This window comes from Heptranchias perlo, chromosome 8 (assembly GCF_035084215.1).
Source record: "Heptranchias perlo isolate sHepPer1 chromosome 8, sHepPer1.hap1, whole genome shotgun sequence".
In the NCBI taxonomy this organism is placed as follows: Eukaryota; Metazoa; Chordata; class Chondrichthyes; order Hexanchiformes; family Hexanchidae; genus Heptranchias; species Heptranchias perlo.
The window spans coordinates 15,862,397-15,888,403 of NC_090332.1; positions in this window are offsets into that span (position 1 = coordinate 15,862,397).

The following is a 26,007-nucleotide window of genomic DNA, read 5'->3' on the forward strand; positions in this document are numbered from 1 at the left end:
AAAAATAATGTTCTGCTCTGGATTTTACTTTCATCAGTAATTGTACTAACTAATAATGTCACACCTAAAGATTCTTAGACATCAGGCCCATCTTTTCTCAGTTTTTGTTTTCCAAATCTAGTGTTATTATGGCCATCATTCAGTATTGCAGCAATTTAGATTAATCAACCATCATCTGAATGGTTAACAGCAACAAACTATTTGGAGTGACATTTTTGATCAGCAAGAGTAGCATAAAACTCAAGCCGATTCTAAATATATTAAAATTTCTTATTTTAAGAGTAACAGAAATCAAAATAGGTTACATTAAAACCATTAAGGAGTAATTGTCACTCTTAATGAGTCAGGATACTTGGCAGATCTGCATTGCTTGCTGAACCGAACTTGTTTCCACATGCATTAGTCCATGGAAAGTTATCAGGATAGGCCCTGGGCATACTCGTGTAAATTCCTTGGGGGAGTTTCAGTGCTCTCAGCAACCCTCGGGGCCAATTTTATCTGGGACTTGCCTTTGTTGCAGTCGTTTGTGGCTCACTCTTGTTAGGCAAGCTAATATGCCTCAAGTTTAAAAAAAAAATGAATGAGTGCAGAGAGATTTTTTTTTGCACTTGATGATATTCAGTATTTATCATCACTTTTTTTTTACCTTTTTCATAGCCAACCTTGAGAGCTTTGACTGGAATAATCGATTTCAGGGTCTCTGAAAATGAACTTATTACAATTTGATTGTGCACAGTAAAGCCATTTATATGATATTGGAATTTTCTGGTTTAAATGAGGTTTTAGTTGCAAATCAAATGCATGTCCATGTGTGGATATTCCCTTTGGATGACTTTTCCATTAATTGTGGATGTAGTGCAGAGAGGAGTGTGTGAAACATAGAAATCAAATCAGTTTGGTTTATTTTCTATTTATATTGGCTTTGTAGTAATGCACTTCATTTCAACAGTTGCCCTTGATCTTTCTGATTCTTCACATTTAACTTATACTCAGATTTTTGTTCTTTCCTCTGCTCTTTTTTTCCCCTGTAGTCATTTTTTTAACCACTTCAATTTTTTTGCTTTCATGTTGTCTCTGACTCTCACAAGTGGCATAAATTTAAGATCATCACCGAAGAGTGAAAAGAGAGGTTAGGATAATTTTGGGAGAGTTATTAGGATATTGAATGCCCTACCAGAAACAGTGGTGGAAGCACAATCCATAATAAATTTAAAAGTGCATAAATATTTGAGAAGAAAAAAAAGTGAGAAGAGTATGGAGCAAGGGTAGGGGAATGGAACTAAGTTGATGGCTCTTTCAGAGAGTTGGCACAGAAGCGATGAGCCAAAGGCCTCCTTCAGTGCTGCAAATCTATGATTATGTGAGCAGTAACTTACTATGAACTTAATTTGCCAGGTTCAGCTTATTATAAATGATATTGAAAAAACTTATCTAATTCATAATGGTCAAAGACAAATTGGAAATCTGGAAAGCTTAAAAGGGCCAGATAACTAGTTAGTGGAAAGCAGACCGAGAGGCTGAATAAAAACTGGGCACCGAGAAGGAAGGCAGCATGTAATTGTATAATGTAAATATTTAACGAGACCTTGTGAGCCCATGTTTTTAAAAATACATCACTTCCATTTACTCTCTGTTCATTAAAATCATTTCTGCACATCATGCTTCCTTTATCAGAAAGCTTGAGCTTAATAATTATGAAATGTGATTACCAAAATGGCATGTGATCAGGATGTTATTTTTGTGAGGGAAGTGGTCCTATGCTAAACCAGTATTTGGCTATAATTATAAGAAAGGTTCACATTTAACAGTACCCCACCAATAACTAGTTGCACGTTTTATGATTAAACTGATATTGGCCCAGCGGGCAGAATGATACTAATATTTAGAGAGCCAATCTACTCTGCCCCTTGACATTCAACGGCATAACCATGGCCGAATTCCCCACCATCAACATCCTGGGCAAAAACTTAACTGGACCAGCCATATAAATACTTGTGGCTACAAGAGCAGGTCAGAGGCTGGGTTTTCTGTGGCGAGTGACTCCCCTCCTGACTCCCCAAAGCCTTTCCACCATCTATAAGGCACAAGTCAAGAGTGTGATGGAATACTTTCCACTTGCCTGGATGAGTGCAACTCCAACAACACTCAAGAAGCTCGACACCATCCAGGACAAAACTTCCCGTTTGATTGGCACCCCATCCACCACCCTAAACATTCACTCCCTTCACCACCAGCGCACTGTGGCTGCAGTGTGTACCATCTACAAGATGCACTGCAGCAACTCGCCAAGGCTTCTTCGATAGCACCTCCCAAACCCATGACCTCTACCACCTAGAAGGACAAGAACAGCAGGCACATGGGAACAACACCACCTGCATGTTCCCCTCCAAGTCACACACCATCCCAACTTGGAAATATATTGTCATTCCTTCATCGTTGCTGGGTCAAAATCCTGGAACTCCCTACCTAACAGCACTGTGGGAGAACCGTCACCACACGGATTGCAGTGGTTCAAGAAGGCAGCTCACCACCACCTTCTCGAGGGCAATAAGGGATTGGCAATAAACGCTGGCTTTGCCAGCGACGCCCACATCCCATGAACGAATTTTAAAAAAAACACAATTTTGATCCCTCACTCTGCTAACTTCACGATTTGAGTTGGAAGGTGGTGAGAAGAGTTAAGATGTTCCCCACAACTGAGCAGGTAAAATCAGAGAGAGTCATCCCTGGCTCACAAATAATACAGGACGACACAGGAATGCTGGTTGTTGAATTCCCCCCATAACAACTCTAATCCTGATTTCAGTACTATCCAACCACTGAGCTAGAGTAACATTTTACTTAAAAAGTACGTTGGCCAATGCTATTTCACTTTTCATCTAAGGTAATGGTTGGAATTATATATACTTCTCATTATATATTGTTTTTTTTCTTGTTAGATGAAAGGCCACGAAGGTGAACAGAGTAGGAGATAAGGTGAGGTAAATCTAGAATTAATGCTTCGGTCACACACAAGTTTTGGTTTGTTAAGCCTGTAGATTGTAGGAGGAGGAAACATGAGGAGAGCTGAAGAGGAATTCACATGTCTCGGGTCCTGGGAGAGAATGAGTTAGAGTAAGCGATTCTTAGGGCCCCGATTTTTAACTCGAGGCAGGTTCTTGGTTGGGCAAGCGGGTAGTGAGGTGAGTTGGAAACTCACCCGCTGCTCCAGAAATGAGCCCTGGGTGATTTTAACTCCTGGGTCTCATTTAAATCCCGCTGGCCAATGCCCCACCGTTCCGGATGGGAAGTCGGCGGGAAGCAGCAGAGAATCGTATGATCTGGAGGCCGCCCGCCGACACCAGGTAGATAGCAAGATCAACTTCATGGGCCGTCTTGCGCAGGTCTCAAATTTAGGAAGGGGATGGAGTCCTTGGCAGGGGAGGCCTAAGCTTTCCGTGTGGGGCCTGGAGGAGCACTCCTGTCCCCATAAGGAAAGTCTAAAAAACTTACCTGTATGGGTCTCTTGTGGCCCCGACTTCTCTTCACCTGACTGGGGAAGCCACTACAGCTTTCCAATCAGGCCACCAGTTAAAATTACAGTCTGGTCCCGATGACATCATCACGGCTTTCCAGCGGGTAAGTAACCTGGGCAATTTTAACTGTCCACCCGCCCAGTTTTTCCCAGATGGGTAGGATTAAAATCGGCCACATGGGGGCAGAGCAAGCGAGTGTGGAATTGCACTTGTGGAATAAGAGAGGCGAGTTCAGTGGAACACTGTTCCATAGTAGTGTCAACAAAATAGAGACTGAGATGAAAGCATGTGACGGAGGAAGACAGATGAAGTCTACAGATGAGAGAAAGATTTCCTAACAGATGGCCATCTCTTTTTAAACATTACAATATGCACTTTAAAATAATAATAAAAAACACAAGTAACATTTTAAAGTAGGATATTATACATCAACACTGTCTCAGCAACAGGGAAAAAACCATATGTTAAATACTTTGATTTAGCAAAAGTGACTGTACAGAATATTTGGCTATCAATGTAAAACTTGTGTTATATGTATGTACATTTATCTTGTCTTCCCCCATCTACAAGACATATATTACTGCTGCCAGTTGTTGTTCTAGTTGCTGGAGTCAGCCAGTGGCCAGTTTCATGCAAAACGGGTGTGGAAATGGAACCCTATTGCTGGGTGGAAATTAGTGCAAATTATAATTGCATTAATTGTTCTGAGACACTTTCATAATATCTAAGTCAAGACTTGATTTCCACTGATGCTATTGACAGCATTCAGAACACTCTGAGCACAGAAATTGATTCTAATATTTGGTGGCACAAAACTGAAGTTAGTACCATGGGTTTCTGTTCGTGAGATAGATGCAGTGGGTTTTTAACACTCCCCAATTGGTACCACAAGAAGAGGGATGGGCAGGGATGAGCTCATGGTGCAGGAACTCAAAGGGATTTGAAGGATTTACAGAACAGTGCACCAAAATGGTTTTGAATGCATTTTCACTATGAATAATTATTAGTATAATTATTCTTTGTTAATTCCTCATAATCAACTTTTGATAACAGCTCAATAATTTTTCAGTGTTCATGTCACAACTTAAATCCCTTGCACATCAGTTACAAAGAGCCCATTCATCATTTATATCTGCCATGGTCGCTACCACTTGCAAGCAATCAAAAGATTTATGTTCCTCCAGTCACTAATATGAAATTAAAAAGTTGTTGCAAATATAGAATATGACAGCCCTGGTGTATTTGGGGCTGGGTCTAAGTCCTAGTGCTGTAGACTGATTGCAGCTTGCCACTTTAAATTTTAATCAGCCTGGCCAACTCCTTATTAAACAATATTTAAACATGTCCATAGTATTTAGAATCTTTCTGTTGTGCTGTCAATCACAATTCTGTGATATTGTTGGAAGTGTAGAGGGGAGTTTCACAATGGGATTTTCACTGTACCATTATAAATACTATTTAAAAAAATAATAATTTTCCCTGGGATCCCTCATGCTGTGCACCATTCTTTGCTGGGAGAGCAGGCAGATGACTTGCTGCCTGTCTCCACCATTGTAACTCTGAAAGCAGCAGCAAAGAGGTGTGCAAGAATTGATAGGTGTGATTCATCCTCTTCATTTCTTTTCACTCTTCTCTTCACCCTGCTTTACACTTCTATGCAGTGGTATGGCCAAGATTGATGAGGAGAATTGTGCCACCCAGGCCTTCATTTCAGCATTCCATGACACACACAAGCTCCAAACATGCTGCTAAAATATCGCAAATCAGCTCAAAAAACATTCTGGAAATGTGGCATGGGAATGCAACACTCTGTGGCTCAGAGCATCATTCTATGATATGCCATGCTTGTCAAAAGTGTGCTATTGAGAACTAGAAAGGGTACTCCTGATAGGCCAGAGGCAGCACAGTGATTTATAAATTGTCAGTATCAAAGCTGTTCATCTTCACGTTGCTTCTCTGCATGAAAATGGGTGTCACTCATGCAAGACATGGTCGGAATAAAAGCTGTTAAATAATTCATTGATCATTACCTTCAAATCCATTTTAGTCTTTTAGTGAACAGCATGGAGCCATATGTCTTGAGATGAAAGTCATCATTTTTTCTTTTTGAATTAACAAAAAAAATTAATAAGGTAGAACTGATTAATAGTTGCTTCATAAAAGTGTTAAACTATAATGGCTGTCAGCTCATAGCTTGTCCATTGTGGGCAGGCAACAGAATTCAAAAGTTAAATGGCTGCTGTTGATTATATCATTATGGATGCTTCATAAATTAGTTAACTACCGATATTATTCTTAATATATTTGGGTTGTTCTTTCTCCACTGCCATGTGTGCACTATATAAAAAGAAACATTGCCTGTGGTGGTGAGCCATAGTGGCCAGAATGTACCAAATTCAATCCCTGGTTGATGTTGAGTTATTGAACAAGTTAACTCGGCCACCAGTTGAGACACTAGAATGAGCCTTGGTGCCTGTCTGGCTGGGAAATTCGGACAAAATTCTTGCTTCCGACCACAATCAAGTGAGCCATATTGGAAAATGCATCTGTTTGGAGCTCAAGTGAGAATTGGGGTTTGGTTGTGATGCTCTATCCCCTGTGGCCAAATTGCTCGCTGGCACTCACTGCCTAGGCTCACACACGATGCAGAATAATTACTTGGGTAAGGTACCAAAAGGCTGTCACCAACCATGGAATCTTACCACAGCCAGAATCAAAGTCTTTAGGAGAGGAGAGGAGGGGAATAATTGAGATGAAAGAAGAACCTCAAGTACTAGGAGGAATACAGAGATCTGACTCTTTTTACCAGGCATCTGCATGTACCAGAACAAATCTTTTTGCAAAACAATGGTTTGCACTGGCTCTGGATCAGGTTGCTGAATCCAACACCTGCTTCTTCCAGGCTGACCAGACCTGGCTTCTGCCAATACTAAAGGTGTTCAGTCAGGACTGCTCCAGCCTGATCTTATTGATTCTTTCTGAATGTTCACAAATCTGGAGTGACAACGTTAAACATGTACAGTGGTTGGGGAAAGATTTATTAAAGATTAATTTGCTTTCGATGACTCCACTAACGAATGCCATGTAAGTAGAGCACTGCAGCTTGTCAGTGGAAGCACTGTTGTGCCACCGTTAGACAGCCAGCATGATCTGAAGGCAGAGTCCTCATTAACAGTTAATGAAAGCAACTTGAAGATTGTGCAGGAATTCAGTGACGCAGGTTCAAAGCTACCATTACAAGGGTGGAAATTCTGACCAGCGAACTTCACGTACGAATGCTTAATCTGCTCATATTATATTTCTGTGTGCCCTACTTTTATTCAGGTCTTAATTCTTTTAAAATGAACAGGTTAATGTCTGTGTAAAAAGCATGCAGACAGCAATGTAAGGGGAAATAAGGTGATGTTGCACACTCAACAGGGAGTGTCATTCATAGGGAATGCAGGCCTGAGAATCAGCACTATAAATTTGTAACCCTCTGTCTGACCCGCACTCCCTTGGTGTGCAGCTCCCCATTCGGCCTGCAGGATCGGTGATTCATCTTGTAGTACAAGTGCATTAAGTGTTCATGTGCAATGTTGGCCAATCAGAATTTTTACCCCATGTTTTGTCAGAATTTACATTGAAATTACAACATAGAAACAGGCCATTCGGCCCAACCAGTCCATGTCAGTGCTTACCCTCCACACAAGCAGTAATCCTAATCTCGTGCCCTTATCTCTTCATTTCCCCTTTCCTTCAACGAGCTTTCTAACCTACTCTTAAATGTTGACATGGTCTCTGCTTCAATTATTAACCCTGGTAATGCATTCCACAGCCTCCCAACCTCTGTGCAAAAAAGTTTCTCCTGCTCCGAGTCCTAAATCTCTTACATTTAATCTTATATCTATGTCCCCTTTTTCTAGACCCCTCAACCATTGGAAAAAAAATATGGTTCTTCCTTTCAAATTTTAAACACCTCTACCCCGTATAGTGTTGGAAGTTCAATTCTATGTACCTTTTATAGTGTTAGTAGAGTACCGTCCTCCTTGTGCTCTGTATTTTGAGTTTCTAGAATATTCAGGCACATCTTGAGATCTTTTTGAAATGTACAGAAAGATAGCTTGCCAGGTACCAACTGTTTTGTAAAAATTACAAAGTCTGAAAAGCCTAATTCCATTAGCCATTTGAGCTTCTTTTAACTACGTTAATATGTAACTTTTGCAAAGGGTTAGTTTTCATTAAATGTTTCTGAATGGAATCAAGGTATACCAAGCATTGAATATTGGTAAATGATATGCTACTGATATCGATTAAAAGTAAACTTATGCATTAGAAAATCCAGAAAGTATCCATGTGGAAGTGTTAATGGGATGTAAAAACTCTATCTCAATAAATAGCATCAAAGATAAATACCACAGACCTGACTTGTTCAGATGAGATCTGAAGCTGCTTTAATTGGACCTTCAAGCAACTGGCTGTTCAATTAAAGTTCTCATAATACATGGATGATGCTGGGTGGTTGTAATGAGTGCCAGTGGGAATATTAACTCCATACAGGTCAGTTCTATGGTATATTTTAATTTTGCGCTGCCCTTCTAAGTAGCCTTCCTGTACCATTCGCTGTCCTATTTGGATGAGAGGTTGGGGATGTGATTTGCTTTTAGACATTTCCCTGTCTCTGTCATTCTTTACAGTGGTATGGCTAAGACAGAATACAGCTGGGAATGTACAATCTAACTCACACTGGCATGGCTAGGGCAGAATACTGCTGGGACCGTCCAACCTAACTCGCACTGGCATGGCTAGGGCAGAATACTACTGGGACTGTCCAATCTAACTCACATTGGCATGGCTAGGGCAGAAGACAGTTCAGAGTGTCCAACTTTACTGTAGAAATATCAGCACAATTGGAGACACTCTTGTTTATTGTTAAACTCTAATCTGGTAAGTCTTGACCTTTTGGTGGAGGAGGGGTTGCTCACTACTTTCATCACCTGTTGTCATGATTGGTACGTCTGCTTTTTTTTAAACTGTACAAATGTGAATTGTCAAGTGGAGGCGAATCAAGCTTATTGACCATTTTGTGCAGCCGTATGTATTTGCTTTCCATTCACCATCGTCACTGAGAATATTGCCAAAATGTACACGAGTAGCCGAGGAAATGAGTGTCGGACCTCGGCTTGGTGGTACCCTCCCTACCCAGGCATCATGCTCAGAAGTGTAGGGGACCTCAGCCACAAACCTTTATCACAGCACTTTGATATCTCCCTATATTGGGGCTCAAAATGTGCAGTATATTAATTATCACCGCAACAGGACAATAGTAGGTGGATTAACAAATTCATAAGGTAGGCTTTTATCTCTGAACAGGGAGATAAGATTTACAAGAGAATAAAATGACTGAAGTATTGACGTATATAATCATAATCATGCACTTTTTAAATGGCTAGTGACTCTTGTCATAATTCATAGTATCCCTTACCTGATTATGTTGATATTCTTATTAATGTCTTTCCTAATGGATTCATATGTTGATGTGTCTATCTTGTCCACACAGACTGCATGTGTACATTTACACAGATCCCTCTATGGCCCTGCCCCTTCCTATCTTGTAACTTCCTCCAGCCCTACAACCCCTCCAAGATTTCTGTGCTCCTCCAATTCTGGCCTCTTGCGCATCATTTTCATCGTTCCACTATTGCCGGCCATGCCTTCTGCTGCCTAGGCCCTAAGCTCTAGAATTCCCTCCCTAAACCTCTCTGCCTCTCTACCTCTCCCTCCTCCTTTAAGACACTCCTTAAAACCTACCTCTTTTGGTTACCTGTCCTTCTGTGGCTCGGTGACAACTTTTGTTTGATAACGCTCCTGTGAAGCACTTTAGGACATTTTACTACGTTAAAGCTGCTATATACATGCAAGTAGTAGCAGTAGTCGTAGTCCTCCATTTGGTCATGTGGAATTTTGTCTACATTACAATTCTCTGGCTCTCAAGGCTGAGGGAATCAGAAGCACTTTTGACTCTTTTGTTTTCCTTGGGTAAAAGGAACACTTTCTATGGTTGATAATGTTCAGACTCATTCTCCAGAGGCCTCTTGCATCAGGACTGAATTGAAAACCATTACCTAAAAAAAACCATTGTGCTAACCCATTGTGTCACCCATCTCCCTGGGTACTTTCGATTAAATGGTGTGTCTGGAGGGAGTATTTATAATGGGAACACAGCATTACCTTGCTACATAATCACTAAAAGCTAATCTTAACCCAGCTTGTTGTACGTATATCACCGATTCCTAATAAGATCAGTTACTAATTTAATTTGCTGGTACTTGAATTTAAACACCTAGGCTTTTACTAAAGCAATAGTGAAAGAAATGAAAATGCTGCACTTGTAAGGAAATGGTTATTTTTTAATTAGCTGTGAAACGCTGTGTCATTGACACTCTTCAGCTAGTAGGGTTTTACTGCCTCATCAATTTGCCAACTAAGAAATAATTGTCCAGGGTGCAACTTGGAAAAGGGCTGAGTAAATCATGAGATAAATATGGATGAGGAAGGACATTCAGCTTGTCTTGGCTCATACATCCAGAAAGGATGCATCAGGTCAAACATGGGCAAGGAAACCTCCTGCTGATTACCACCTACCGTCCTCCCTCAGCTGATGAATCAGTCCTCCTCCATGTTGAGCACCACTTGGAGGAAGCACTGAGGGTAGCAAGGGCACAGAATGTACTCTAGGTGGGGGACTTCAATGTCCATCACCAAGAGTGGCTCGGTAGCACCACTACTGACCGAGCTGGCCGAGTCCTGAAGGACATAGCCGCCTGACTGGGCCTGCGGCAGATCGTGAGCGAACCAACATGAGGGAAAAACCGACTTGACCTCGTCCTCGCCAATCTACCTGTCGCAGATGCATCTGTCCATGACAGTATTGGTAGGAGTGACCACCGCGCAGTCCTCATGGAGACGAAGTCCCGTCTTCGCACTGAGGACACCATCCAACGTGTTGTGTGGCACTATCACCGTGCTAAATGGGATAGATTCAGAACAGATCTAGCAGCTCAAAACTGGGCATCCATCTGGTGCTGTGGGCCATCAGCAGCAGCAGAATTGTATTCCAGCACAATCTGTAACCTCATGGCCCGGCATATTCCTCACTCTACCATTACCAACAAACCAGGGGATCAACCCTGGTTCAATGAGGAGTGTAGAAGAGCATGCCAGGAGCAGCACCAGGCGTACCTAAAAATGAGGTGCCAACCTGGTGAAGCTACAACTCGGGACTACATGCATGCTAAACAGTGGAAGCAACATGCTATAGACAGAGCTAAGCGATTCCACAACCAACGGATCAGATCAAAGCTCTGCAGTCCTGCCACATCCAGTCGTGAATGGTGGTGGACAGTTAAACAACTAACGGGAGGAGGAGGCTCTGTGAACATCCCCATCCTCAATGATAGCAGAGTCCAGCACGTGAGTGCAAAAGACAAGGCTGAAGAGTTTGCAACCATCTTAAGCCAGAAGTGCCGAGTGGATGATCCATCTCGGCCTCCTCCCGATATCCCCACCATCACAGAAGTCAGTCTTCAGCCAATTCGATTCACTCCACGTGATATCAAGAACCGGCTGAGTGCACTGGATACAGCAAAGGCTATGGGCCCCCATAACATCCAGGCTGTCGTGCTGAAGACTTGTGCTCCAGAACTAGCTGCACCTCTAGCCAAACTGTTCCAGTACAGCTACAACACTGGCATCTACCCGACAATGTGGAAAATTGCCCAGGTATGTTCTGTCGACAAAAAGCAGGACAATCCAATCCGGCCAATAACCGCCCCATCAGTCTACTATCAAAAATCAGCAAAGTGATGGAAGGTGTCGTCGACAGTGCTATCAAGTGGCACTTACTCACCAATAACCTGCTCACCGATGCTCAGTTGGGTTCCGCCAGGACCACTCGGCTCCAGACCTCATTACAGCCTTGGTCCAAACATGGACAAAAGAGCTGAATTCCAGAGGTGAGGTGAGAGTGATTGCCCTTGACATCAAGGCAGCATTTGACCGAGTGTGGCAACAAGGATCCCTAGTAAAATTGAAGTCAATGGGAATCGGGGAAAACTCTCCAGTGCCTGGACTCATACCTGGCACAAAGGAAGATGGTAGTGGTTGTTAGAGGCCAATCATCTCAGCCCCCAGACATTGCTGCAGGAGTTCCTCAAGGCAGTGTCCTAGGCCCAACCATCTTTAGCTCCTTCACCAATGACCTTCCCTCCATCATAAGGTCAGAAATGGGGATGTTCGCTGATGATTGCACAGTGTTCAGTTCCATTCGCAACCCCTCAGATAATGTAGCAGTCCGTGCCCCCATGCAGCAAGACCTGGACAACATCCAGGCTTGGGCTCATAAGTGGCAAGTAACATTCGTGCCAGGCAATGACCATCTCCAACAAGAGAGAGTCTAACCACCTCCCCTTGGCATTACCATCGCCTAATCCCCCACCATCAACATCCTGGGGGTCACCATTGACCAGAAACTTAACTGGACCAGCCATATAAATACTGTGGCTGCACGAGCAGATCAGAGGCTGGGTATTCTGCGGTGAGTGACTCACCTCCTGACTCCCCAAAACCTTTCCACCATCTGCAAGGCACAAGTCAGGAGTGTGATGGAATACTCTCCACTTGCCTGGATGAGTGCAGCTCCAACAACACTCAAGAAGCTCAACACCATCCAGGACAAAGCAGACCGCTTGATTGGCGTCCCATCCACCACCTTAAACATTCACTCCCTTCACCACTGGCGCACCATGGCTGCAGTGTGTACCATCCACAGGATGCACTGCAGCCACTCGCCAAGGCTTCTTCGACAGCACCTCCCAAACCCGCGACCTCTACCACCTAGAAGGACAAGAGCAGCAGGTACATGGGAACAACACCACCTGCACGTTCCCCTCCAAGTCACACACCATCCCGACTTGGAAATATATCGTCGTTGGGTCAAAATCCTGGAACTCCCTACCTAACAGCACCGTGGGAGAACCTTCACCACACGGACTGCAGCGGTTCAAAAAGGCAGCTCACCACCACCTTCTCAAGGGCAATTAGGGATGGGCAATAAATGCTGGCTTTGCCAGCGACGCCCACATCCCATGAACGAATATTAAAAAAAAGAACCTACACTTCCTCATCACTGCATCCAGCTGTTCCTTAAATGATTCCAGGGGCTTTGCCTTTGTTTCCCTACCTAGAATCTGTTCCATGCATTGATCACTTCTTTAAGAACAACTTCTTGACATTATTCCTAAATTTGAACCAGTGCATCTGCCCTAACCCTTTGTCCTACTTTCACTTTAATTTGAAGTAGATTTAAGAACTTACATTTTCTATATCATTCACTATTATATACCTCAAAGAGATCCCTTCTCAGTCACCTCATGTCAAGATCAAAAAGCTCAAGTTTTTCCAGTCTTTCTGCATAAGTCATTTGAAGTAGTAACATCCCCTTACAGAAAAGGGCCTGTTTTCATAGGAACAAGCCTGAAATGTTTCTTCAGTTCTATCACGTCCAAGTTTCACATCTTTTCATAAGGAAGGGTGCTACACCTTCACATGTTCTTGTCCTGACTCTAGGTGTGTATGAAAAGAAAATAGTCGTCCTGGCCAAGTAAAGCTTCCAATCTCTCAGGAGATGGAGTTTTCCTCAAGAATAGTCAAAAAGCACTTGGACATAAAAATCACAACATCATCATCATCATCATTGCCATGAAATGCCACTTCTGATTGTTGGTTTCCAGATATCCTGCCCGATCCACAATTCAGTATTAGCTTATTTTCAGCTGGAATTTGGAAATACAACTTTTTATGGTCTAAACTGGGTCAGTCAGGCTAGTTATCAACTAGTGACATTTCTTTGTACTTCATTATGTGGTAGGACCATCTGTTTTATTGTATACTTTAACACAATTTATTTACTGTAGATAAAATCTTTATTAGTCCCTTGTTAGAATGTAGTCCTCCCATTTGCTTTCTTAGTCAATTGGAAAATAAATGTTTTACATGGAAGATAATCACAAAGGGATGTTAAAAGATTTGGGGAGATTATTATCACAGTTAGAAGTCTGGGTTTCCATTCCTTAATTTTAAAGCCCTATTTTCTTGGTGTGTTGTCTTTTTATAGACTGCTTTTAAGCATTGATGTGCTTTGATCAACCACCGACTCTGATACTATTTTAAGAAAAAAATTGTCCTTGGGATGTGACTTGCCATTAAATCAAGTTTAATTTGGTCGATGTTTTAGTTTTTAATTTGTTCAGTAAGTACAACAGGGAAGATGAAAAATCTAACAAGCCCGCTCCTTCTATAGATTATGTACAATTTGTTGTGTTGTGGAATGTCCCTAGCCCATCAAGTTCCTGAGGAAGATACTGGAAAATTTCTCCACGCCCACACTCATAGATAAATCAAGCAGAACTGCCCGACATCTATTTAACCTTATGTTCCATATTTTTGTTTGAACATAAGAACAAAAGAAATAAGAGCAGGAGTAGGCCATACGGCCCCTCGAGCCTGCTCTGCCATTCAATCAGATCATGGCTGATTTTAGACCTCAACTCCACTTTCCCATCCGACCCCCATACCCTTTGATTCCCCTAGAGTCCAAAAATCTATCTATCTCAGCCTTGAATATATTCAATGACTCAGTATCCACAGCCCTCTGGGATAGAGAATTCCAAAGATTCACAACCCGCTGGGTGAAGAAATTCCTCCTCATCTCAGTCTTGAATGGCCGACCCTGTATCCTGCGATTATGTCCCCTAGTTCTATGCTCTCTAGCTAGGGGAAACAATCTCTCGGCATTTACCCTGTCAAGCTTCTTCATAATCTTATATGTTTCAATGAGATCACCTGTGATTCTTCTAAACTCCAGAGAGTATAGGCCCATTCTACTCAACCTCTCTTCGTAAGACAACCCTCTCATCCCAGGAATTAATCTAGTGAACCTTCGTTGCACCACCTCCAAGGCAAGTATATCCTTCCTCAGAATAAGGATGACATAATATTTCTTGTCCCAGCAGGAACCATTATGTTTACCTGATTGTCTTTATCTATACTACCCTCTATGACATAAAAGATCCCATGGCACTATTCAAAGAAGAGCAGGGGAATTCTTCCAGTGTCCTGGGCAACCAACCCCACTATCTGGTCATTTATCTCATCACTTTTTCGGACCTTGCTGTGCACAAATTGGCTGCCGAGTTTGTCTATGTTACAACATTGCGTGCGCTTCAAAAGTACGTCTTTGGCTGTGAAGTGCTTTGGGACATCCTGTGCCCTTGAATGCTATTTCTTTCTATTTATAACAGCTACCAACCAGCACATATTATATTGCATAAATCCAAATCTTTTCACTTACTAGTGGAAGAATTGAGGAAGGACTTTACTTTATAAATAAAAATGTGATAATGTTGAGCTGTTTTTATTGTGTTAAGGGAAGTGGTGGTGCTGTGGGTTAGCAGTGCGTCCTTTTCATTTTGGGGACCTGGGTTTGAATCTAGCCAAAACTGATGGTATCAAAAACTGGCCTAAATGTTCTGGATGAAGTGATTTTGAACAGCTTAAATTCTGTTGCTAGTGAGCAAAGGGCCCACAGCACACGACTGCTCATAGTTCAGCACTAATAGGCAACAAAGTTGGTGTGGGAAATGAAAATATTATACCGTGCAATAAGCAAGTGTATTGCTCTGGAATCCAAATCACACTCAGACATGCATGTCAATCCCTCTGAACACTGATTCTTCTAATACAAGCATTTGTCTCCTCCTATGCTCAATGACCCACAAGTGGTACCATGGTCCACATAGAGTCTACCAAAGCCTCTGGTTTCCTTCAGAAATAGCCTCCAGAGATTGATCCTCCAGCAACGCCACACATTCCACCCTGGAGAAGTGGTAGGCTACCACTCTGATTGACTACACATTCGTACTTCCTTTCCTCTTCCTATCACTTTCTCCCAGCCCTTCCCTTCCTCAAGATACAAAACATGTGATCTAAAGCTTTCTCCCCCTGCTTTATCCTGCATGACGTATTGGGGTGATTCTCAAATTCAACAATCCATTACATCAGTGCAGCAACTTAATTCTATGCCCTACTGAAGTAAGTATATATAATGCACTTAATGCATTTGATTGGTTTCACCATGGTACGCAGCCTTTTTAATTAACCTGCTCCTTTACATTTTTAAAAATACCCTTATCACTGAAATTTGCTGCCCTTTTCCTTTTACAAAAATTAATAAGCAATTTTTTTTTGGGGTGGGGGGGGGGAGGTGGAGGAGTTGGGTAGGAAAAGCAACCCAGTAATGGACTGTGGGGATTTTATTGAAGATACATATGGATCCCCTCCCTACACTCACCTTTTGACTTACCTCGAAACCTAAAGCAAAGTCAATATGTAAATTCAGGAATAGGAGTTTTAGGGCAAATCTCTGGCATGCATACACTCCTCATTGTGATGGAAACAAATACATCATTTTGTTCCTTTGTTTCTAAAGCTTGGTCTTTAAAAGCTTAAGTATTGTAGGAGTAAGGAAAAGTTTAGGCATTCAACAACTTTTGAGGTCCTGGGAAAGAATGAATAACAGTTCATAAGTTTACTTTTTCCTCTTTTCCAATTTCCATCTCTTCCCCATCTTTTTGATAATGTGGCCTTTCCTTCCCCCTCCCCTCTCTCTCTTTGCATCCTCTTGACCATTTTGCATGTTCTTTTCCATTTCCAGCATTTTCTGGCTTTATTTCAGCTTTCCAGTTTTTGCAGTTTTTAAAATCTTTTTTTTATTTGAGATTATTTCATTGCAGCCAATCTCAAATTTTCTTTCATACGCTGCTGGATCTCCCATGGCATTGCTCGTGGTAGTCCAGAGCCTGGAGTGCAGTTTTTCGAGTTTACTGCGGTCCCACTGCAGCCTAAACGTGGCAATGATTCAACGTTGCTGTAATACAGAGCATTTACTGCAGCAAAATATCATGGGGTCGATTTTAACCCGGTGTTATCGGGTAGGTGGGCAATTGAAAACGAGCAGGTTACTTACCCGCTCAGATCCCGAACATTTCTGATATTAACCTGTAAGGTTTTGTAGGCGAATGAGGTGCCCGTCTAAAATAGGTCGGGGTCTCATGTATTACGTAAATAGGACGCTGAGGCTTTCCTGCGAGGCAAAGGGAGGTCGACGTAAATAAGAGGGCCCTTCAAATAAGTCTAAATCAAGAGTGCTCCTCCGGGCCCCACAAGGAGAGTCATGGCCTCCCCTACCCCAGACTCTCCTTCCCTCCTGAAACTTACTTGGAAACCATCAGGTGGTCAAGAGCAGCTCGATCTTTGCCTGCCAGAAACCCACTCCAAGTTAAAATCTGCCCTCGTATAACCAAAACAAGTTAAGCTTTGCAATAAATGTTATCAGGGAAGTGATAGTTCGAAGTATCAGGGCTAACAATGTTCGCTTGGAGCGTGTTTGATTCTCGTAGGGAGTCGGGGAATCATTTTCCAAGGTTTTTCCTGAAATTGGCCATAGGTTTTTATTTGCCTTCCCCTGGATCACTAGAGATCGGGATAGCTGTTGCACAGGTTGCACCATATCATAGAGTGAGCACTGCTCGGCCTGATAGTCTTTTCCCACCTTTCTCTTCTTGTGTTTCTTTACACTTTGGGCAGCAGAGCCAGTCCACTGGAATTTGGGACTACGATAACAAAGATTTTTTTCTTCCTCTTACTTCGCACAGTGACCCTTGCTGAAGCTTCCATTGTTGAAGCACTGTCCAGAGAGATTTTTCCCACTGTTAAGTCTCCAGTGACCAGCACCTGAACAGCTGGTCAATTGTCATGGTCCAGCCCTGACCGACTGACCGACCTCTGGCCCCAACATTCAGCGGCAACATCAAAAGCACCTCACACCCTTACCTTGGCACAAACATCAGCCCGACTCGGTGACGCAAAAGCAACCTCATTCCCAATAACTTTAGATCAAAATCTTTATTTAATGGTACAAGTTGTTTAAAATGCTAACAAAATGAAATCGTTTAATGTTTGTTATTTGTAAATTTTATGCCTGGTTGATACAGCACACCGGGTATTGTTGTTCACAGGAGAATGGTTTAAATAATAACTCTCCTGGTGCATCATTCATGCATATATACAGATGCAGACATAGACAATGTATTAATAGCCTTTGAAAATCCAACACTGAAGACCCAAACCTTTGAAAATCCAACATTAAAGGTCCATGTGCCATTTCCAACTGACTTTCCAGACAAAAGGCCAGGCCGACAGCGGGGAAACTTCTTAAATTTATTTCCAACAATAAATAGCCGAATTTATTGGTAAGTTTGGTGATTTCCCCGCCCCCAAATAGTTGTAGGGAGGTTGGGCTCTGCCCTTCATCATTCTGTCACTGAGTACACTGGAGGGGAAGTCAGACTTATAGTGGACACATCTCTTTCCCAAAGCCCTACACATAAGGACCTGGAATAAGCAGTTGGTCAGGAGTAAGTCTGGTACACAAGCGCTGGACTTGGTCATTTAAAACATCAAGGTGGCTGGTACATCGCAAGTCGCTCCCTCTCTCCCGATTGCTCTCTTCTTCCCCCTCCCTACCAAGCCCCGAACTCTCGCTCGCTCGCTCCCTCCCTCCTAATTGCCGGGGACCATCCTCAAGGGTCCCCGGCTGTAGCCTCCTACCACTGGCTTTCCGCCCGATAATGTAATGGCAGGATCTCCGCGTCCCGGGCTTCGCCAGGTTTTCCCTGCGCCAGGTACTGCGCTCCTCAGCTCCTCCCAGTTAAATCTCGGGGTCATTGAGTAGGTAACCTATCTCCAGGCCTCCGCCGGTCCTACCATGAGCAATGTTACTGTATGAATTTTTAAAGCGTTCCTCGCTCCACTATCTTAACAGGAGATGCATGCTTCTGTTAAAATAGCAGAGAGGCACACTTGATATGAGTAGATTAGTTATTCGTAATCTCCAGGATACTGAGTCAGACTCCTTTCATAACTCCATCGAGCTCAGCAAAGCCAGAGACATTCTTGGTCCGTAAAACACGATTTCACACCATGCGCTCCTGGAATGGCAAAGCGGAAAATCTCCCCTCGTGACTGAGAGCAATGAAAGTTTCAAATGGGTGAGTTACGGACATCTCCATTCCTTCAACCAGTAAAGAAATGGTCCGGCACGCAGACCAACATTTCAATAAGATTTACCTAAGTCTTATTCACAATGCCTGGTCTATTGTAGTCGATTCTGCATATAGTATTTGGAATTCATTATAAATCTCATTCAACTCAAGAATAATTAAAAATTCCAAAAGATGGAATGTGGCTTATTGCTTTTAATATTGGATTTGAAGTTTTCGTGTGCAGTTAATTTCAATGTTTTAGTCAATTTCACATGCGGAAAAAATCATCCAAAATTAGGGAATCATACGTCAATGAATAATTAAAATGCCTGAATTTGATGCAGATCACTATATACTTGCTGGGTTTTCTAGGAAATAGTTTTTTTTTGTTAGCTAAATATGTCAAATAGAATTGCCCTTTTCTGACACTGTCACCTGGAAAATTCCACCCTGCAATCATTCCCGAGAGTATGGGGGGAATGAAATGTTTTATGCTTTCCGTGTTAATAGTAAATGTTGTAGGCAACTCTGAGCTCCAGTCTGTTTTGAATCTTGTCAGCAGAAGCATTCCGTTCGGAGGTGATGTTAAACCTGTGATTTCATGTGCTGATAGCGAATGTGTGAAGTGTTCTTCACAGTTCAGTGCTCTCCTTTTGTCCACACATGGTTACTTTCCACAGCAGCAATCCTGACTTGTTTTCCCCTTTCCCAGCTTGGAGATGCCAAGTCCTCCTGTAGTACCCCCAATGCACACTGGTGGAGGTCAGCTGACTCAGCATAGCTCACATTAACTCTGAGCTCTTATTGCTCTGTGTGGCCAGTACCATACCTCAAAGATTATTTTAGCTAATGTCCACCTGATTCCGTATTGCTTGAGACTCATCAATTTTACACTGATATCTACTAGTTATCAGAGGCTAAGTTAAAGAACCCGCTTGCCTCCACATTATCCCCTCCTTTCAGTCTTTAAGCCGGAGGTTAATTTGCACCTGTGAAGACATAGGGGATGAAAATTCGACCTGTGGCTAGAATGGGCGCAAAGTCGGTGGAGCGCCTGATCCGCGGTGGCCTGAAGCAAGCAGACTCCGTGGGCTCGATTTTAGGATCGTGTTTCCGGCGGGTTCCCAGCGGGGTGGCCCCGAAAATCCCGATATCCGGTCACGTGACCGGATCGCGACGAAATCCCGGCCACTTCCGGGTACCGCGCTGACGTGCGGGGCTGCGCGCGCAAGCCCCGCTGGTGGGAATCCCGCAGGCAATTAAAGCCAGCGGGGTTCCACTTGAGAGTACTTACCTTGCTCGTTGTGGTCAGTTAATGAGCTGAAGCAGCTGTCAAAAGAGGAAGTGTGGGATTTTCGGTTCAAGGTAGTGAGTTTCCCACACTGGGGGAAACAGTCCCTCTCCAACCAGGCGTGTTGCAGCCAGCAGCCTGTGGCAGGTGCCAAGGTGCGCTCCACGGGGGAGAGCCCTCACCCACGCAGGAGGCCACCGCGTCACATAGGGCAACCCCTGCCCTCCACCACCCCCCGCCAAGCCAGAGGACAGACCGACACGAAACCGCAGCCCCAGTCCGAGGAACCACCCACCGACCCTGCACAACCCCTCAGACCAACACCTGCCAGTTGGGTGGTGTGTGGAGACCCTCGGAGGACGAAGAGCATGACCAGCCCCAGCAGCCTCGCAGTCCACGCCGTCCGCCGCAGAGACGTGGATCCCCCCAACACGGTGTTGTTGCACGCCCACCTGCACAGCAGGAGGGAGGGCTACCGCAGAGAGAGACGCGTCGCAGAGGGCACTACCCTCGCCACAGGGTCCACAGACCGAGGCGCAGCTCCCCGGACCTCTCCGAGCAGCAGTGCACAGGGAGGCGCAGATTCGCTCGACATGTAGTCGTGGAGATCTGCAGCCTCTTTCATGCCGAGCTGCTCCTGGCTGGCCCCAGCACCAACTGCTTACCTGTCGCTGGCAAAGTCACCACTGCCCTCCACACCTTCTCCTCCACATCCTTCCAGGGTGCAGCCGGCTACACCGCCGATGTTTCTCAGTCGTCTGCGCGGACGAGCCCTGCAAATACACCTGCACCTACTCTGCAGTAACACGATGGGTGGCATCAGTGGTGGGTCCTCATAGTGATACCCAGGAGCGGGCATTATTGGACACAACGGACAGGATTCACGGAGACATGGCAGTGGTGGTGTCAATATAATGTGTGCTGTTTGTTGCTCTGAAATTCAATATGGGTAACACCCATGACAAACCCTCAGACACCCTTGTGCACCCCCTTCATGCTGACGAGACGTTTGCCTTACGCTGCCTACTGCACATATGTGATGCATGCCCTGTGGCTGCAGCACAGGTGGTGGCAGGTTGAGTGAGGCTGGCCGTGAGGGAGATGCACGAGAGGGTGAGTATGGGATGGAGCAATGAGATTGTATGAGGATTGGGTCGCGTGTTAGTGGCAGGGTGAGTACTGGCGAGGTGAGTAGGTGGAGGTAAGATGAGGATGGGGTGTGAGTGGGTATGAAGGGTGATGTGACAGAATAGTGTTGGCGGTGCCGAAGGAGATGTGGGGTGGGGGCAGTGTTGTGGCAGACGGAGTGTAGGGGAAAGACTTTGTGTTCTCACTGCGGCTGACCTACTGCGGTCATTGCAGCGCCTCCTGCAATGTATGCAGGTGGGCGATATGTTGGTGGCGCAGGTGACCCCCTCTGCCACCTCGAGCCAGGCCTTCTTGGTGGCAGAGGCAGACCGCTTCCTCCCGCCCGCCGGGGGGAAGATCTGTGTCCTCCCCCTCCTCCTCACCCCATCTGATGATAGCTGGGGTGAGGCATCATTAAACTGGGAGCAGCCTTCCCCCTGGGCTGCTCCATGCTGCAATTTGTCCCATTGGTTGCAGCATCTGTCAGTGGAGGACTGCCCCTTTAACTAGAGAGCCTCCAGCTGACAGATCATACTGCGCATGCGCAGCCCGACCGACGCGCAGGCCAGCGCCGTGGACCCCGGAGGAGCAGGTAATTGATTCCTATTAGTGGGTTGCCTGCTACGATCGCGTGGGCAACCCACTAATTTCGCCGAGCGTGTTGACCACGCTCTCGGAGGACCACCCGCTGGGAACCGGCAGGCCTGCTAAATTCGAGCCCCGTGCCTCAATTAAACACCGTCGGCGAGCTGCCTGCTGCAGCTCAACAGTCAGGGAAGGCGAGAAATCAGACAGCTGTCGCACAGGTCTGTTGGAGTGGTGGAGGGTTTGGGGCGTTGCAATCCCAGGGGCCGACAGCGGTCCAGAGTTTTTTTTTGTGTGGGCTCCAGAGATGCACTTCTGCTTCTCCCGGGCCCACAAAAAGAAAAACTGAGAATTTCTTGGACTTTTTTTTTTGAGCGGTCCCTTTAAGGATCGCTGGCTGGCTGCCCAGTGCTTGGTGCAACTACAATATCAACTTGCATTTATATAGCGCCTTTAACATAGTGAAACGTCCCAAGGTGGTTAACTAGACGAAGCTTACGCGGTGTTAGCTTTGTCCATTTGTGCCTGAATTTCGCATTCACTGTCAAACAACTAGCATAGGACCCCGATTTGCATATTTAAAAAGACTAACCCTTGATTCATGTGGGCTCCTTGGACAACCAATATAGCGTCTAGTGCACTTTTGGTCCAGATTGGAGGCGACAGGTTGCGACATGAAATACGGAGGCTTAACACCCATTTTACGGGCACAAAACAGGCAGTCATAAGTTGAATATTCCAATTTCTTACAAACTATCTGTGTGGTTCACTCAGGGTACATTAATGGGAGTTTTTTTGAAAAAAAGTGAAAGCATTTATATTTTATTCATATTGTGTACAGTAGCTGTTCAAACAAAAATTAGATTGGGAATGATATTGCTCCCATAAGTGGCCTGAGCATCTTACTTTTATGGGAGTTGACTGAAACTCTCTATGTCGACTTGTAAACTTGCTCAAGCTCACACTTCCTTCCCTTCTGTCTCTCTTCTTCCCTTCTGATGATTTGTGTGACAACATAGGGACAGGAGTAGGCCATTCAGCCCCTCGAGCCTGTTCCGCCATTCAGTGAGATCATGGGTGATCTGTATCCTAACTCCATTTACTCGCCTTGGCTCCATATCCCTTAATACCCTTGGTTAGCAAAAATCTATCGATTTCAGATTCAAAATTATTAATTGAGCTCGCATCTACTGCTTTTTGTGGGAGATACGTCCACACTTCTGCCATCCTTTGTGTGAAGAAGTGTTTCTTAACTTCTCTCCTGAATGGCCTGGCTCTGATTTTAAGGATATGACCCCTTGTCCTAGACTCCCCCACCAGCAGAGAAAGTTTCTCTCTATCTACCCTAACAATTCCTTTCAAAATCCTAAAAAATCACCCCTTAACCTTCTATATTCCAGGGATTACAAGCCTAGTTTATGTAATCTCGCCTCATAATTTAACCCTTGGAGCCCTGGTCACATTTTGGTGAATCTGTGCGGTACTCCTGCCAAGGCCAATATATCCTTTCTAAGGTGTGTTGCCCAGAACTGTACACAATACTCCAGATGTGGTCTAACCAGAGCTTTGTATAGCTGTAGTAAAACTTTCTCCCCTTTATATTCCAGCCCTCTAGATATAAAGGCTGACATTCCATTGGCTTTTTTGATTATTTTTTGGACCTGACTACTACATTTCAGTGATCTGTGTACATGAACCCCTAACTTCCTCACAACAGACTAACAGGTCTATAATTTCTTGGTTTCTCTCTCTCACCTTTCTTAATTGTAAACAATTTTACAACACCAAGTTATAGTCCAGCAATTTTATTTTAAATTCACAAGCTTTCGGAGATTTTCTCCTTCCTCAGGCAAATGTTTCAAGATCTCCTTGAAGCCTACGCATTTATGCTTCAAGGAGATCTTGAAACATTTGCCTGAGGAAGGAGAAAATCTCCGAAAGCTTGTGAATTTAAAATAAAATTGCTGGACTATAACTTGGTGTTGTAAAATTGTTTACAATTGTCAACCCCAGTCCATCACCGGCATCTCCACATCATCACCTTTCTTAAGTAATGGAGTTACATTTGCAATTTTTCCATCTCAAGGGACAATTCCCGAATCGAGCGACCTTTTGGAAGATTATGACTAAAACATCTGCAATTTCCTCACCTACTTCCTTTAAAACCCTGGGGTGGAAACCATCAAGTCCTTGTGATTTGTCAGTCTTTAGTGCCATTTTTTCTAATACTGTTTTCTTGCTTACATTAGCTTTAGTGAGTTACAGTCCTTGATTCATTATTAGTTTCCCTGGAATGTCAGGTATATTATCCTCTTCTTCTACTGTGAAGACTGACACAAAGTAATTATTCAACAAGTCTGCCATTTCCTTATTTTCATTTGCAATATTACCCACATCTGTTTTTAAAGGGCCCACATTACCCTAGATTGCCCTTTTTCTTCTGATATTACTGTAATAACTTTTTGTGTTAATCTTGATATCCCTCACAAGTTTCTTTTCATATTCCCTTTTTACAGCTCTTTCTACCTTTATTGTCTTCCTTTGCTGTTCTTTATATCTCTCTCAGTCCCCTGGATCTAAACTTTTCTTTGCACTTTTGTATGCTCTTTGCTTTAGCTTTATGTTATCTCTCACCTCCTTTGTCGACCATGGCTGTTTTATTTGGTAAGTAGAGCTCTTTGCTCCTTAGGGGTAATACTGGTCCTGTATTAAGCTAAATTCTTTTTTGAACACCTCCCACTGTTCATTTGCAGTTTTACGGATAACAGCTTTGAGCAATTTGCTGTCGTCAGTCTCATCCCGTTAACTGACAACTGATATGGGATGTCAAGGTTTGGAATCTTTTGACTATTTTTCTACAGAAAGTATTTGGGGAAAAAAAGAGTTACTTGAAATGTTATGTTTTAAAAGCATAGTGTATTCCTGTAAGTAAAAAAGGGGTCTAAGACAATACATGGTTAAGATGCTAACGAGCTAGCTTATGATGTTGTTTCCTCATAGACAATAAATAATCAATTCGATAGCTTGAATTTGTAATTGATAAAGACTGCACACCTATTGTGTTGGAAGTTTGATTTGATCTCAGAGAGTATAACAATGGAATCCCCTTGTGACCCAAGGCAGATATCAGCGTCTTTTCCACGTACTTCTTTAATCTCTCTGATGGTGGATCAAGTTGACACTATATGAGATGAGGCTCAAAGTGTTCGAATCATATAGGCTGTTTCACTCCACTGTCAGGTGAATGAACAGAGCAATAGGCATGATCAGATTCATTTTGTTCAATTGATACAACATATCCCCTCATAATAACATAGAAATAATGAACATGCTATGCTACCCCACTTCAGTGAGTCAGCTTGCTTGAGGATTTGCTTAAACTCCCCTCAACTTAACATTTTGAGCCTGCCTTTTCCGAGGGCATTTTTGCCTTCTCTGTTGCAAAAGCGAGTGTTTTTTGGTTTTCTGACATTTTGCTTTATTCCTGTCTCTTCACTGTCAGAAAGACAGCGTGACTTGGATTCCAATTGAATTGAAGTGCTGTGGTATCTAGCAATGAATGGGCTCCCAGAGCTGTATATTAATACTGTATTTCTGACCTACAAAATTGGCAGCTGCAGCTCTTCCACATCCTATTTGTCTAATTTTTGTGGTAATAGGTTATTGACTAGAAATTGATTGAGGAGCTCAGGCATCCACGGTGAAGTCATTACATGGTGTCTGGAACGTTCTATATTTAATCAATAACATCTTCCTCCTGCTTATTTGTTATCTGACCACATAGCTAATAAAAATATCATTAGGAATCTGCTTCAGTTCACAAAAAATGACATTAAAAACAGTATGTTAATTACAATTTTACTCCAAAGCAATTAAATCACTTCTGGTAAACCAAAAGAAATGGTTGGCAAAATTTTTGCCAAAATATTTTTCAAAGGATTAATTCCTTCAAGCAAGAGCTGGACCTATTTCTGACTGGCACAGAGATCACCTCGTACAAAAGGTAGGCACTGTATGACATTAATCAGGGCCAGAGTGGTTTCCTGGACTGGTTTCGATCACCTAAGGAGATTGTAGAGGAATTTCCCAGATTTCTTTTGCCTAATTAGTCTGGGTTTTTATCTGGTTTTTCACATCTCTCAGACAATCACATGGCTTTCAGATGAGGTAGACAGTGTATATATTTTGATGCACAAGGGACCGCAGTTGAGTGAGACAGGCTGGATGGACCAGAGGGTCTTTTCCTGTCCTTCATTGAAAGAAAGAAAGAAAGAAAGACTGGCATTTATATAGCACTTTTCATGACCTCAGGATGTCCCAAAGCACTTTACAGCCAATGAAGTATTTT